Source organism: Salvelinus fontinalis, chromosome 20 (assembly GCF_029448725.1).
Source record: "Salvelinus fontinalis isolate EN_2023a chromosome 20, ASM2944872v1, whole genome shotgun sequence".
Classification (NCBI taxonomy): domain Eukaryota; kingdom Metazoa; phylum Chordata; class Actinopteri; order Salmoniformes; family Salmonidae; genus Salvelinus; species Salvelinus fontinalis.
In genome coordinates, this window is record NC_074684.1 from 23934448 (window position 1) to 23947870 (window position 13423).

Below are 13423 nucleotides of genomic sequence, written 5' to 3' on the forward strand. Positions count from 1 at the left end.
CAGATTCTTGCGACATGGTACTGTTCATTATCATGCTGCAACATGAGGTGATGGTGGTGGATGAATGGCACGACAATGGGCCTCATGATCACGTTGGGGTGTGTTACGCACGCCTCTGCGGAGAGGGAACGCAACACCCTGCTGCAACTCAACTCCCCGTGAAGCAAAAGAGGTATGAACTGTAGGTGCGAGAAAGGACGACAAAGGCAGAATTTACCGTTTACTAGGATTTATTTCCTACACAGTAATATGGGGAAAAGGGGCTGGACGGAACCAAAGCAAAGAAAGTAAATATCAAAGCTCCCCCTCTCCTATCTAACCTGCCTACCCACTACTTACCTATCTTAACACCACCTGGTGCCCTAACCAAAATACAGGGGGTGGTCCGCCCAGGTCTTAACTAGTGTGCCTAGACAGTGAATATACTACGGGTATATGTATGCCCACGGGCCTCTTGCCTAAGCACTCCCTAGGTGCCTTCTCCTTCCCCCCTGGGAACAAATGAAACAGAATAATTATTAACAATTTCACAAACACTCAGAACATCAATGAGGCTCTGTCTGACTGAGCAACAAACTCACAGAATATACCAACTGCTCCCAGCAACAACTAACACAGTAAATTACCTCAAAGCCATCAGCCTCCTCTCTCAGCAAATATCTCTCTCACAATCAAACTCTCTGCATTCCTCAGCCTTCAATGATCTCACCCTGCCTACTCTCTCTCTCTCTCTCTCTCTCTCTCTCTCTCTCTCTCTCTCTCTCTCTCTCTCTCTCTCTCTCTCTCTCTCTCTCTCTCTCTCTCTCTCTCTCTCTCTCTCTCTCTCTCTCTCTTCTGGTGGCCATAGTAATTAGAGTCAGCTGCTTCTTGACGAGGGGGCGGGGTCAGCTCTCCAATCATCAATTACCCATTTAGTCGACCAATCAGCTGGTTGGGGAGAACTCAGGAAGCTATCTCCTGAAACACACACACTCAAATACAAACCACAACACAGAAACTGGGGAACGTAACACGCCCACCACAAAAATTGCAAACATAGTTTGTAATAACAAAACCCAACGCTTCCCCAGTTAGTAAACCCGTGATAGAGCGTCAGCAACCACATTCGCCGAGCCCTTCACATAGGCTATCTGTACATTATATCTTTATAAGAACTGGTTACCTGACCTGGTTTTCGGCAATGGACCTACACAATCAATTATTACTCTTTCAAACGATTCCCCCACCACAGGAATCGGGCAGAGCGGCACTCGAGGAACTGTTTGATTCGCTTTCCCAGTGAGTTGACATGACATGTTTTACAAAATTGGACCACGTCAGACTTCAAACCTGGCCCCAAAAAATGTTGAAGGACTCGGTTATAAGTCTTTGTGATCCCCAAATGGCCAGACCACGCCTGGTCATGTGCGAGTGACAGCACCTGCTGTCGGAACGGTGTAGGAACAACCACTTGACACACTTCACTCCAGTCATTAACGGTGTCATGAGCTGCCCATGTCCGCATCAAAACTCCTGCTTCCATAAAATAGGCGGTCTCCCTAGTTTTAGTTTCCTCAATGGAAATTACCGAAGCAAAACACTTGCGAAGACTGGTGTCTCCTTTTTGACATTCAATCACCTTCTCAGGGGTGACAGACAAAAGAATGTCATGTAATTGGGGCGCGATTTTGCAGTCCCCTGCCTTAGTTTTTACAGGAGTAAAAACTGTCGGCCTTGCAGAAGGAATACTCGGTGCATTGTCTTCTACTTCAACATTCTCAAAAATGGAACTAGCCAAATCCACCACATCGCCAAGCTTGCGAGATTGTGCCCTCGTTAACACACAAGCAGGAAAAACATGGGAAAATGCTTGAACCAATTTCTCATCTGTAGTTCTGATTTCTTGGTTGTCTACTACCTCTATCACAGGAGTAACGTTACCACCAGCAATATCATTCCCTAGTAGCAATGTGACTCCTTTTACTGGCAGTGTAGACACTACACCAACACGGAAACGTCCTGATACCAAGCCTGACACTAAGTGGACCCAGTGTAATGGTACAGGTAGTGTTTTTGTCTCTATCCCCTGTAATATAACATGTGAGCCACAACACGTTTAAGGAGACCAGGGTAAAGCATCAGTAATGATTACTGACTGCGCCGCCCCGGTGTCTCGTAAGATTTTAAAGGGCTTTTGATCAGCTTGTTCTCCAGTTAAGGAAACACAACCGGTAGAGATAAACGGAGCATAAACAGGATCCGGTTTCTCAAATGCTGAATCAATACCTCGGACCAACGGACGAGCCAAAGACTTGACTAAACCCAACCTTTTTCTTTTTGGGGACGGTGACTTGGGACTGTTTCGGTTTATTTTTCATAACTGGGCAGTCCGCAATCACGTGACCCTTTTGGTGACAGTAAAAACATTTACGGATTTCATGAAAAGGCTTGTCAGAGGAAAAGCGACCTGAACGAGGCACTGATGACGTAATCAGTCTACCTTCAAAACGAGGTGCACCAAAGACAGTCTTGTGTGTCAAAGCATACTCATCTGCCAACACTGCTGCCTGGGCCAATGTCACCACTTTCTGTTCATTTAAATGAACTACAATTCTATCAGGGAGGTTGCTTTTAAAATCCTCCAACAGCATCAACTCCCGAATATCAGCAAAGGTGTGAGCTTTGCTAGCTGAACACCATCGATTAAACAGAGACTCTTTGTCCCTAGCAAACTCAACAAAAGTACGGTGAGAGGGTTTCTTGTGGTTCCTGAAGCGCTGTCTATAAGCTTCAAGCACCAACTCATAAGCCCGTAACACGGTAGTATTAACTGTTTCGTAGTGTAAACTGTCTTCCAGTGAGAGAGCAGCTACTACTTCCTGGGCTTTCCCAGACAATTTACATTGTAACAGGAGCGGCCAAACCTCAAGTGGCCAATGTAGCGCAGCGGCCACACGCTCAAACGCAGAGAAATAGGCATCAACTTCCGACTCTCGGAATGGTGGGACTAAAGCTATATTTTTACTCACATCGAAGTGGGTTTGATGATGAGCAGCTTTTGGAGTCGTACCGGAGTGCTTTCAAATAGCCATTGAATTCATCAGATGGCGGACGTTTTACGTGCTCCTAACAGATTGTGTTTTTATGTTCGTTTTTTTTGGTTTGTTTGTAACAATTTTTTAAACTTATTTTGTACATAATGCTGCTGATACCGTCTCTTATGACCAAAAATAACTCCTGGACAGCGAACTGGCGTTGTGGTAAGACAAGCGGTGGCGGACTATGCATATATGTAAACAACAGTTGTTGCACGATATTTAAGGAAGTCTCGAGGTTTAGCTCGCCTGAGGTAGAGTATCTCATGATAAGCTGTTGACCACACTATCTACCGAGAGAGTTTTCATCTGTATTTTTTGTAGATATCTACATACCCCCACAGTGCTAGAGCTGCCGCTTTCAAGGAGCGGGACTGATCATAAGAAATCCCGCTATGTCCTCCGACGAACCATCAAACAGGCCAAGCGATCTAATTGTACTACACCGGCTCCGACACTCGTCGAATGTGGCAGGGCTTGCAAACCATTACAGACTACAAAGGGAAGCACAGCCGAGGGCTGCCCAGTGACATGAGCCTACCAGACGAGCTAAACTACTTCTGCGCTTGCTTCGAGGCAAATAACCCTGAAACATACATTAGAGCACCAGCTGTTTTGGACGACTGTGTGATCACGCTTTCCATAGTCAATGTGAGGAAGACCTTTAAACAGGTAAACATTCACAAGACAGCAGGGCCAGACGGATTACCAGGACGTATACTCCGAGCATGCGCTGACCAACTGGCAAGTGTCTTCACTGACATTTTCAACCTCTCCCTGTCTGAGTCTGTAAAAACATGTTTTAAGCAGACCACCATAGTCCCTGTGTCCAAGAACACTAAGGTAACCTGCTGATAAGGGAATTTATATGTTTAAGGTAATGACTAAAGCGTTCCACCCTGAAATGTAATTATAACGTAATTATTCGATTATGTAACATGTATAATGAATAATTAAAGTGGTAAACCTAAGTTCAATAAGGTTTGGTAGAGACAAGTAAGGGAGAGAAAAGCGTGTGTGTGTGTGTGTGTCTAGGAAAATACAAAGAACAATTACACTATATATGACCTGACTTAGTTAGAACTCTGAGAAACTTACGACAGGAAAGGGAGTCCTGTCAAGGTTCCTCTAATCTCGAGAGGAGGGAACTGCCAGCGTGGAAGTGATAACCGAGTGGTGAGAACTATGGGGAAAGATACATCCCACCTACTGTTTGTGTGTTTGTATGTGCGTGTAGTAGGTAGGAGGGAGTGAGTTATAAAATGCCATGTCTTTGTATTATGGACTTTAGAACGTTCTCTGAATAACCTTTACAGACCTTTTGCATAAGCTGAGTCTTTGCCTAATTATTATTAAACCCAGGGTCTTATAAACCTCGGGGATTGGTCAAAGCTTAAATAATTGTTAGTTATCATCATTGGGATTGAAAATTATCGTGACACCTGCCTAAATGACTACTGACCCATAGCACTCACATCTGTAGCCATGAAGTGCTCTGAAAGGCTGGTCATGGCTCACATCAACACCATCATCCCAGAAACCCTAGACCCACTCCAATTTGCATACCGGCCTAACAGATTCACAGATGCTGCAATCTCTATTGCACTCCACACTGCCCTTTCCCACCTGGACAAAAGGAACACCTATGTGAGAATGCTATTCATTGACTACAGCTCAGCGTTCAACACCACAGTGCCCTCAAAGCTCATAAATAAGTTAAGGACCCTGGGACTAAACACTTCACTGTGGAACTGGATCCTGGACTTCCTGACAGGCCGCCCCCAGGTGTTAAGGGTAGGTAACAACACATCCGTCACACTGATCTTCAACACAGGGGCCCCTCAGGGGTGCGTGCTCAGTCCCCTCCTTTACTCCCTATTCACTCATGATCGCATGACTCCAACACCATCATTAAGTTTGCAGATGACACAACATCTCCCTCAACGTGATCAAGATAAAGGAGATGATTGTGGACTACAGGAAAAACAGGACCAAGTATGCCTCCATTCTCATTGACAGGGCTGTAGTGGATCAGGTTGAGAGTTTCAAGTTCCTTGGTGTCCACATCACCAACAAACAAACATGGTCCAAGAAAACTAAGACAGTCGTGAAGAAGGCACAACAAAACCCATTCCCCCTCGGGAGACTGAAAAGATTTGACATGGGTCCTCAGATCCTCAAAAGGTTCTACAGCTGCACCATTGAGAGCATCCTGACTGGTTGCATCATTGCCTGCTATGGCAACTGCTCGGCCTTCGACTGCAAGGCACTACAGAGGGTAGTGCGTACGGCCCATTACATCACTGTCTCTGCCTGGCCGGTTCCCCTTTCTCCACTGGGATTCTCTGCCTCAAACCCTATTACGGGGGCTGAGTCACTGGCTTACTGGTGTTCTTCCATGCCGTCCCTAGGAGGGATACGTCACTTGAGTGGGTTGAGTGGTTGAAGTGGTTGAAGATATCCCTCTAGTGGTGTGGGGGCTGTGCTTTGGCAAAGTGGGTGGGGTTATATCCTGCCTGTTTGGCCCTGTCCAGGGGTATTGTCGGACAGGGCCATAGTGTCTCCCGACCCCTTCGGTCTCAGCATCCAGTATTTATGCTGCAATAGTTTATGTGTCGGGGGGCAGTGTCAGTCTGTTATATCTGGAGTATTTCTCCTGTCTTATCCGGTGTCCTGTGTGAATTTGAGTATGCTTCCTCTAATTTTCTCTCTCTCTTTTTCTCTGTTTCTCTTTCTCCTTCTCTCTCTCTTTCTCGCTCTCTCTCTTTTCTCGGAGGACCTGAGCCCTAAGACCATGCCTCAGGACTACCTGACCTGATGACTCCTTGCTGTCCCCAGTCCACCTGGTCATGCTGCTGCTCCAGTTTCAACTGTTCTGCCTGCGGCTGTGAATCCCTGACCTGTTCACTGGACGTGCTACCTTGTTACCTGGCCACCCCTCAGAGCCTGGTTCTTCTCTAGGTTTCTTCCTAGGCTGGGTTTCTGTACAGCAATTTGTGACATCGACTGATGTTAAAAGGGCTTTATAAATACATTTGATTGATTGATTGATCACCGGAGCCAAGCTTCCTGTCATCCAGGACCTCTATACCAGGCAGTCAGAGGAAGGCCCTAAAAAATGTCAAAGACTCCTGCAACCCCAGTCATAGGCTGCTCTCTCTGCTACTGCACGGCAAGTGGTACCGGAGCGCCAAGTCTGGGTCCAAGAGGCTTCTAAACAGCTTCTACCCCCAAGCCATAAGACTGCTGAACATCTAACAAAATGGCTACCCAGACTACTTGCATTCCCCCCCTCTTTTACACCGCTGCTACTCTCTGTTATTATCTAAGCATCTACATGTACATATTACCTCAATTACCTTGACTAACCACATTGACTCTGTACCGGTATTATATAGTCTCGCTATTGTTACTTTACTGCTGCTCTTTAAATACTTTTATTTCTTATTCTTATTCATATTTTTTTAACTGCATTGTTGGTTAGGGGCTTTTAAGTAAGCATTTCACTGTAAGGACTACACCTTTAGTATTCGGCGCATGCGACTAATAACATTTTATTTTATTTTATTTGATCAAATGCAATTGTGTTCATTGTTCTTAGCTTATGCGTGCCCATACCATAACCCCACCGCCACCATGTGGCAATCTGTTCACAACGTTGACATCAGCAAACCGCTCGCCCACACGACTCCATATACGGTGTCTGCCATCTGCCATCTGCATCTGCCTGAGCTCACTTCTCCAGCGTGACAGCAACCATTGAAGGTGAGCCTTTTCCAACCCTAGTCGGTTACGACACCGAACTGCAGACCCTGGGGAGGACGACAAGACCGCAGATGAGCTTTCCTAAGACTGTTTCTGACAGCTTGTGCAGAAATTCTTCGGTTGTGCAAACACAGTTTCATCAGCTGTCCGGGTGGCTGGTCTCAGACGATTCTGCAGTTGACAAAGCTGGATGTGGAGGTCCTGGGCTGGCGTGGTTACACGTGGTCTGTGGTTGTGAGGCCGGTTGGACGTATTGCCAAATTCTCTAAAACGACGTTGGAGGCAGCTTATGGTAGAGAAATTAACATTACCTTCTCTGGCAACTGGTGGATATTCCTGCAGTCAAGCATGCCAAATGGACGCTCCCTCAAAACTTGAGATATCTGTGGCATTGTGTTGTGTCACAAACTGCACATTTTAGAGTGGCCTGTGTAATGATCATGTTTGTTTAACTTCTCTGCGCTCTGCGCTCATTTTCCTAAACAACAGCTGAATTGCAGGGCGCAGAATATTACTATAAATATTTAGAATCATGCAATCACAAGTGAAATATACCAAAACACAGCTTAGCTTGTTGTTAATCCACCTTCGTGTCAGATTTTGAAAATATGCTTTGCAGCGAAAGCAATCCAAGCTTTTGTGAGTGTATCAATCAATGCTAGAACAGCTAGCCCCAAATTAGCATGGTCACGAAAGTCAGAAAAGCAATAAAATTAATTGCTTACCTTTGATAATCTTCGGATGTTTGCACTCACGAGACTCCCAGTTACACAGTAAATGTTCCTTTTGTTCGATAAATATTACTTTTATAACAAAAAACCTCCATTTGGGTTGCACGTTATGTTCAGAAAACTACAGCTTCGTTCCGGTCCTGAAAGGCAGAAGAAAATTCCCAAACGTATGAGATTATAAATATTTTTAGTAATATTTTTGAATCATGCAATCACAAGTGAAATATATCAAAACACAGCTTAGCTTGTTGTTAATCAACCTATCATGTCAGATTTTGAAAATATGCTTTGCAGCGAAAGCAATCCAAGCTTTTGTGAGTGTATCAATCAATGCTAGAACAGCTAGCCCCAAATTAGCATGGTCACGAAAGTCAGAAAAGCAATAAAACTAATCGCTTACCTTTGATAATCTTCGGATGTTTGAACTCACGAGACTCCCAGTTACACAATAAATGTTATTTTTGTTCGATAAATATTACTTTTATAACAAAAAAACGCCATTTGGGTTGCGCGTTATGTTCAGAAAACCAAAGCCTCATTCCGTTCGACGAAAATTCCAAAAAGTATCCGTAATGTTCGTAGAAACATGTGTTTTTTATAATCAATCCTCAGGTTGTTTTTACAAACATAATCAATAATATTTCAACCGGACCGTAACCTATTCAATAAAAGAGAGAAAGAAAATGGAGAGCTACCCCTCTCGCACAGGAACTAATCAAAGGACACCTGACTACTTTTGAAAAATCTCGCAGATTTTTAAAAATAAAGCCTGAAACTATGTCTAAAGCCTGGTCACAGCCTGAGGAAGCCATTGGAAAAGGAATCTGGTTGATACCCCTTTAAATGGAAGAAAGACGGGCAAGGAAACACAGATAAAAAAAAAAAATCACTTCTGGGTTAGATTTCCTCAGGTTTTTGCCTGCAGAATCAGTTTAGTTATACTCACAGACAATATTTTGACAGTTTTGGAAACTTTGGAGTGTTTTCTATCCTAATCTGTAAATGATATGCATATTCTACGATCTGGACCTGAAAAATAGTCCGTTTACCTTGGGAACGTTATTTAAAAAATAAAAAAAATCTGCCCCTAGCGTCAAGAGGTTAATCAGCTTATTGATATTCCACACCTGTCAGGTGGATGGATGATCTTGGAAAAGGAGAAATGCTCACTGACAGGGATGTAAACAAATTTGTGCACAAAATATGAGAGAAAACAGCTTTTTGTGCATATGGAACATTTCTGCGATGTTTACATGTTGCGTTTATATTTTTGTTCAGTATAAATGGTCCACAAGAAACAGCGATGGATGTGAAATGGAAAGCTTTCAATCAATGATGAGAGTTACAAAAACAAAAATACTATCAGCTTGAGTGGAAATGCTCACATAAATACTATTAGTTCATGTTACAGAGAGCAAGGTAGAGTCATTACATTTAGCTGGCATCTGTTTGGACCTTTGTGCTCAGAGGGCAAGTTAACACCATTCATCAACACCTCTGATCACTGGAAAAACAGTTACCCGTAGTACAGAGAACACTCTGACAGTTGTTCAAGGGAAAAGTGGGCATTTCTTAATGGAAACTTCATCTTTGAGTGAGCCGGATACTGCAGGCAACGGTATGACACCACTAGGACAGGAATAAACTTCTTAGTAAAGTGTCAAACAGCTGGGCCAGTGAATGGCAAATTGCTTTTTCCAGTAAATAACTGTTGGCAGATCTGTCACAGACCTGGAGTGGTTGGGTGGTCGGCCGTGGGCAGTGGGCATTGGGCAGTGGTCCGGAGTAGGTTTAATGCAGATGAAGCCAATGCCATCCGATTCCGAACACAACACTCCACATACTCCTAGAATGTCAGACACGGCACCAAAGTCTCAGCTAAGCAGGGCGGAGAACCTGAATATTCTGTTCTCCAGCTGAGCTAAAACTCTACAAAGGTCTTAGAGTCAGAAATAAACCATATCAGAAGTCACCCTCAATAAAATAGGCCACATATCAAATCTGGGTCAACCTTTAGGTTCCCAGAGAAAGTGATTTGCTGCAGCACACCCGTGATTTAAGGGTTTAATAGTGGAACAAAATGGTGGAAAAAAGCCACACTCTTAGTTGTTACAGTAAAGAAAGAGGTTTGTGGTAAGAAGAGGGAATGAAGAAGGAAATTCTACCAACGTGGTATTTAAACCCCCAAAAATAAATACATCTATTTAGAATGGTTTACAGTCTAGTGAGCTGCAGCAGCCCCATCCATGGAGGGCTGGATGGGGTGTAACGTTCGTCGTCGGAATGAGACCAAATGCAGCGTGGAAAGTGTTCATAATTTAATGTTCACAAAAACACTCAAACAAAAGGAGAAAATGAAAGTGCACAGTTCTGTCAGGGAAACAACCTAAACAGAAAACAACACCCCACAAAACCCAAACGGAAAATGACAACTTATATATGATCCCCAATCAGAGACAACAATAGACAGCTGACTCTGATTGGGAACCCCACTCGGCAAAACAACAAAGAAATAGAAAACATAGATTTTCCCACCCGAGTCACACCCTGACCTAACCAAACATAGAGAATAAATAAGGATCTCTAAGGTCAGGGCGTGACATGGGGAAAGGAGCTGTGTATTGGTTAATAAACTACATTGACTCATAGATAAGAGTTATCTTCTCCAACATTGTCCATACTTGTCCACTGCCTTCCACACAGGTAAACATACTGTAGATGGAATGGAATTACATTGGATCCTTCTGCAATCCGTTTATCTCACCAGATTACACAACAGAGCATCTGCAACACAATGGATAATAGCTGTGGTCACTTGTGGAGAATGGGGAGTAGAAAGGGAATGTTTGACCTCAAAATGTAAGTGACAGGCTCATACACATACATGTATACCAGGTCTGTTCAATGTCGCTCCTGGAGGGCTGAAATTCAGACCTGGGACACCAGGTAAGTGCAATTAATTAACTACCAGGTAGAATCACCAACCAGAAGTGTTTTGGCCCTCCAGGACTGAAACTGAACAGCCCTGATGTATACAAAAACGTTACAATTTGTGCATTAATCTTAAGATAGTTAGGTGAGACAACAACATATCACAAACGTATCATGTACATTTTCTCTTAACAAAGCATTTATCAGCAAAGCCAGTGCTAGTAGGAAAAGATAAGTGCCTTTTCTACTAACCAAGCTTAATTTTTGTGATGACCAAGAGGGGTAGTTGTTACGTTCGTCGATGGAAGGATCGGACCAAGGTGCAGCCTGGTAGGCGTACATTTTAATTTCTTAAATGAACACAGAAAAAACAACAAATACGAAATGTAACGTCTAGTAGGGCTAAACAGCACAGAACCAAAAACAAGATCCCACAAACTACAGGTGGAAAAGCTGCCTAAGTATGATCCCCAATCAGAGACAACGATAGACAGCTGCCTCTGATTGGGAACCATACCCGGCCAACAAAGAAATAGAAAGCAGAGATTGCCCACCCTAGTCACACCCTGACCTAACCAAATAGAGAATTAAAAGGATCTCTAAGGTCAGGGCGTGACAGCATCCCCCCCAAGGTGCGGACTCCGGCCGCAAACCCGAACCTATAGGGGCAGGTCCAGGTGTGCATCTACCCTCGGTGGCGGCTCAGGTGCAGGACGCAGGCCCCGCTCCGCTCGTGGCTCCGCCAACTTCGGTGGCGCCTCTGGTGCGGGGATCATTGTCGGAAGCTCCGGACCGTGAATCATCGCCGGGGACTCTGGACCGTAGATCGTCGCCGGGGACTCCGGGCCGTAGATCGTCGCCGGGGACTCCGGACCGTAGATCGTCGCCGGGGACTCCGGACCGTAGATCGTCTCAGAAGGCTCCGGACTGGGAACAGTCGCTGAAGGCTCCGGACTGGGAACTGTAGCTGGAGGCTCCGGACTGGGAACTGTCGCTGGAGGCTCCGGACTGGGAACTGTAGCTGGAGGCTCCGGACTGGGAACTGTCGCTGGAGGCTCCGGACTGGGAACTGTCGCTGGAGGCTCCGGACTGGGAACTGTCGCTGGAGGCTCCGGACTGGGAACTGTCGCTGGAGGCTCCGGACTGGGAACTGTCGCTGGAGGCTCCGGACCGGGAACCGTCGCTGGAGGCTCCGGACCGGGAACCGTCGCTGGAGGCTCCGGACCGGGAACCGTCGCTGGAGGCTCCGGACCGGGAACCGTCGCTGAGGCTCCGGACCGGGAACCGTCGCTGAGGCTCCGGACCGCAGACCGTCGCTGGAGGCTCTGGACTGCCGACCGTCGCTGGAGGCTCCGGACTGCTGACCGTCGCTGGAGGCTCCGGACTGCTGACCGTCGTGGGAGACTCCGGACCTTGGATCGTCGCTGGAGGCTACGGGCCATGGATCGTCTCTGGAGGCTCCGGGCCATGGATTTTCACTGGAGGCTCCGGGCCATGGATCATCACTGGATGCTCCGGGCCATGGATCATCACTGGAGGCTCCGGGCCATGGATCATTACTGGAGGCTCCGGGCAATGGATCATCACTGGAGGCTTCGGGCTATGGATTATCACTGGAGGCTCCGGGCCATGGATCATCACTGGAGGCTTTGGGCCATGGATCATCACTGGAGGCATTGGCCATGGATCATCACTGGAGGCTTCGGGCGTGGAGCAGGCACAGGACGTACCGGGCTGGAGATACGCACTGGAGGCCGGGTGCATGGAGCTGGCACAGGATATACTGGACCGTGGAGGTGCACTGGAGGCCTGGAGCGTAGAGCTGGCACAACGCGTCCTTGACAAAGGACCACCTTCGCATTGCAAGTGCGTGGAGCTGGCACAGGACGCACTGGGCTGTGAAGGCGCACTGGAGACACAGTAAGTATGGCCGGCGCAGGATATACTGGGCCGTGGAGGCACACTGGAGGTCTGGAGCGTAGAGCTGGCACAATGCGTCCTGGACAAAGGACCACCTTCGCACGGCAAGTGCGGGGAGCTGGCACAGGACGCACTGGGCTGTGAAGGCGCACCAGAGATACAGCGCGTAGAGCCGGCGCAGGATATCCTGGACCGAGGAGGCGCACTGGAGACCAGGCACGCTGAGCCGGCACCACCCGTCCTGGACAGACGCCCACTTTCGCACGGCAAGTGCGGGGAGCTGGCACAGCACGCACCGGGCTGTGGATGCGCACTGGAGACACAGTGCGTATCACAGCAAAACATGGTGCCTGCCCGGTCACATGCTCCCCACGGTGAGTACGGGAAGTTGGCTCTGGTTTAAACCCTGGCTCCGCCAACCACCCCGTGTGCAATTTTGGGAGGGGGGGGGACTGCCTCTCGTGCTTCCGTCGTGGTCGCGAACCCCGGTGTCGTCATTGTTCCTCCCTCGCTGCCTCCGTCTGCTCCCATGGAAGGCGATCCTTTCCGGCCTGGATCTCCTCCCACGTCCAGGATCCCTTACCATCCAAGATATCCTCCCATGTCCAGGATGTCTGCTCCTCCTGGCCACGCTGCTCGGTCCGTTTGTGGTAGGATCTTCTGTTACGTTCGTCGATGGAATGATCGGACCAAGGTGCAGCGTAGTAGGCGTACATTTTAATATATTTAATGAACACAGAAAAAACAACAAATACAAAACGTAACTTCTAGTAGGGCTAAACAGCACAGTACCAAAAACAAGATCCCACAAACTACAGGTGGAAAAAAGCTGCCTAAGTATGATCCCCAATCAGAGACAACGATAGACAGCTGCCTCTGACTGTGAACCATACCCAGCCAACAAAGAAATAGAAAACATAGATTGCCCACCCTAGTCACACCCTGACCTAACCAAATAGAGAATTTAAAGGATCTCTAAGGTCAGGGCGTGACAGTAGTGGA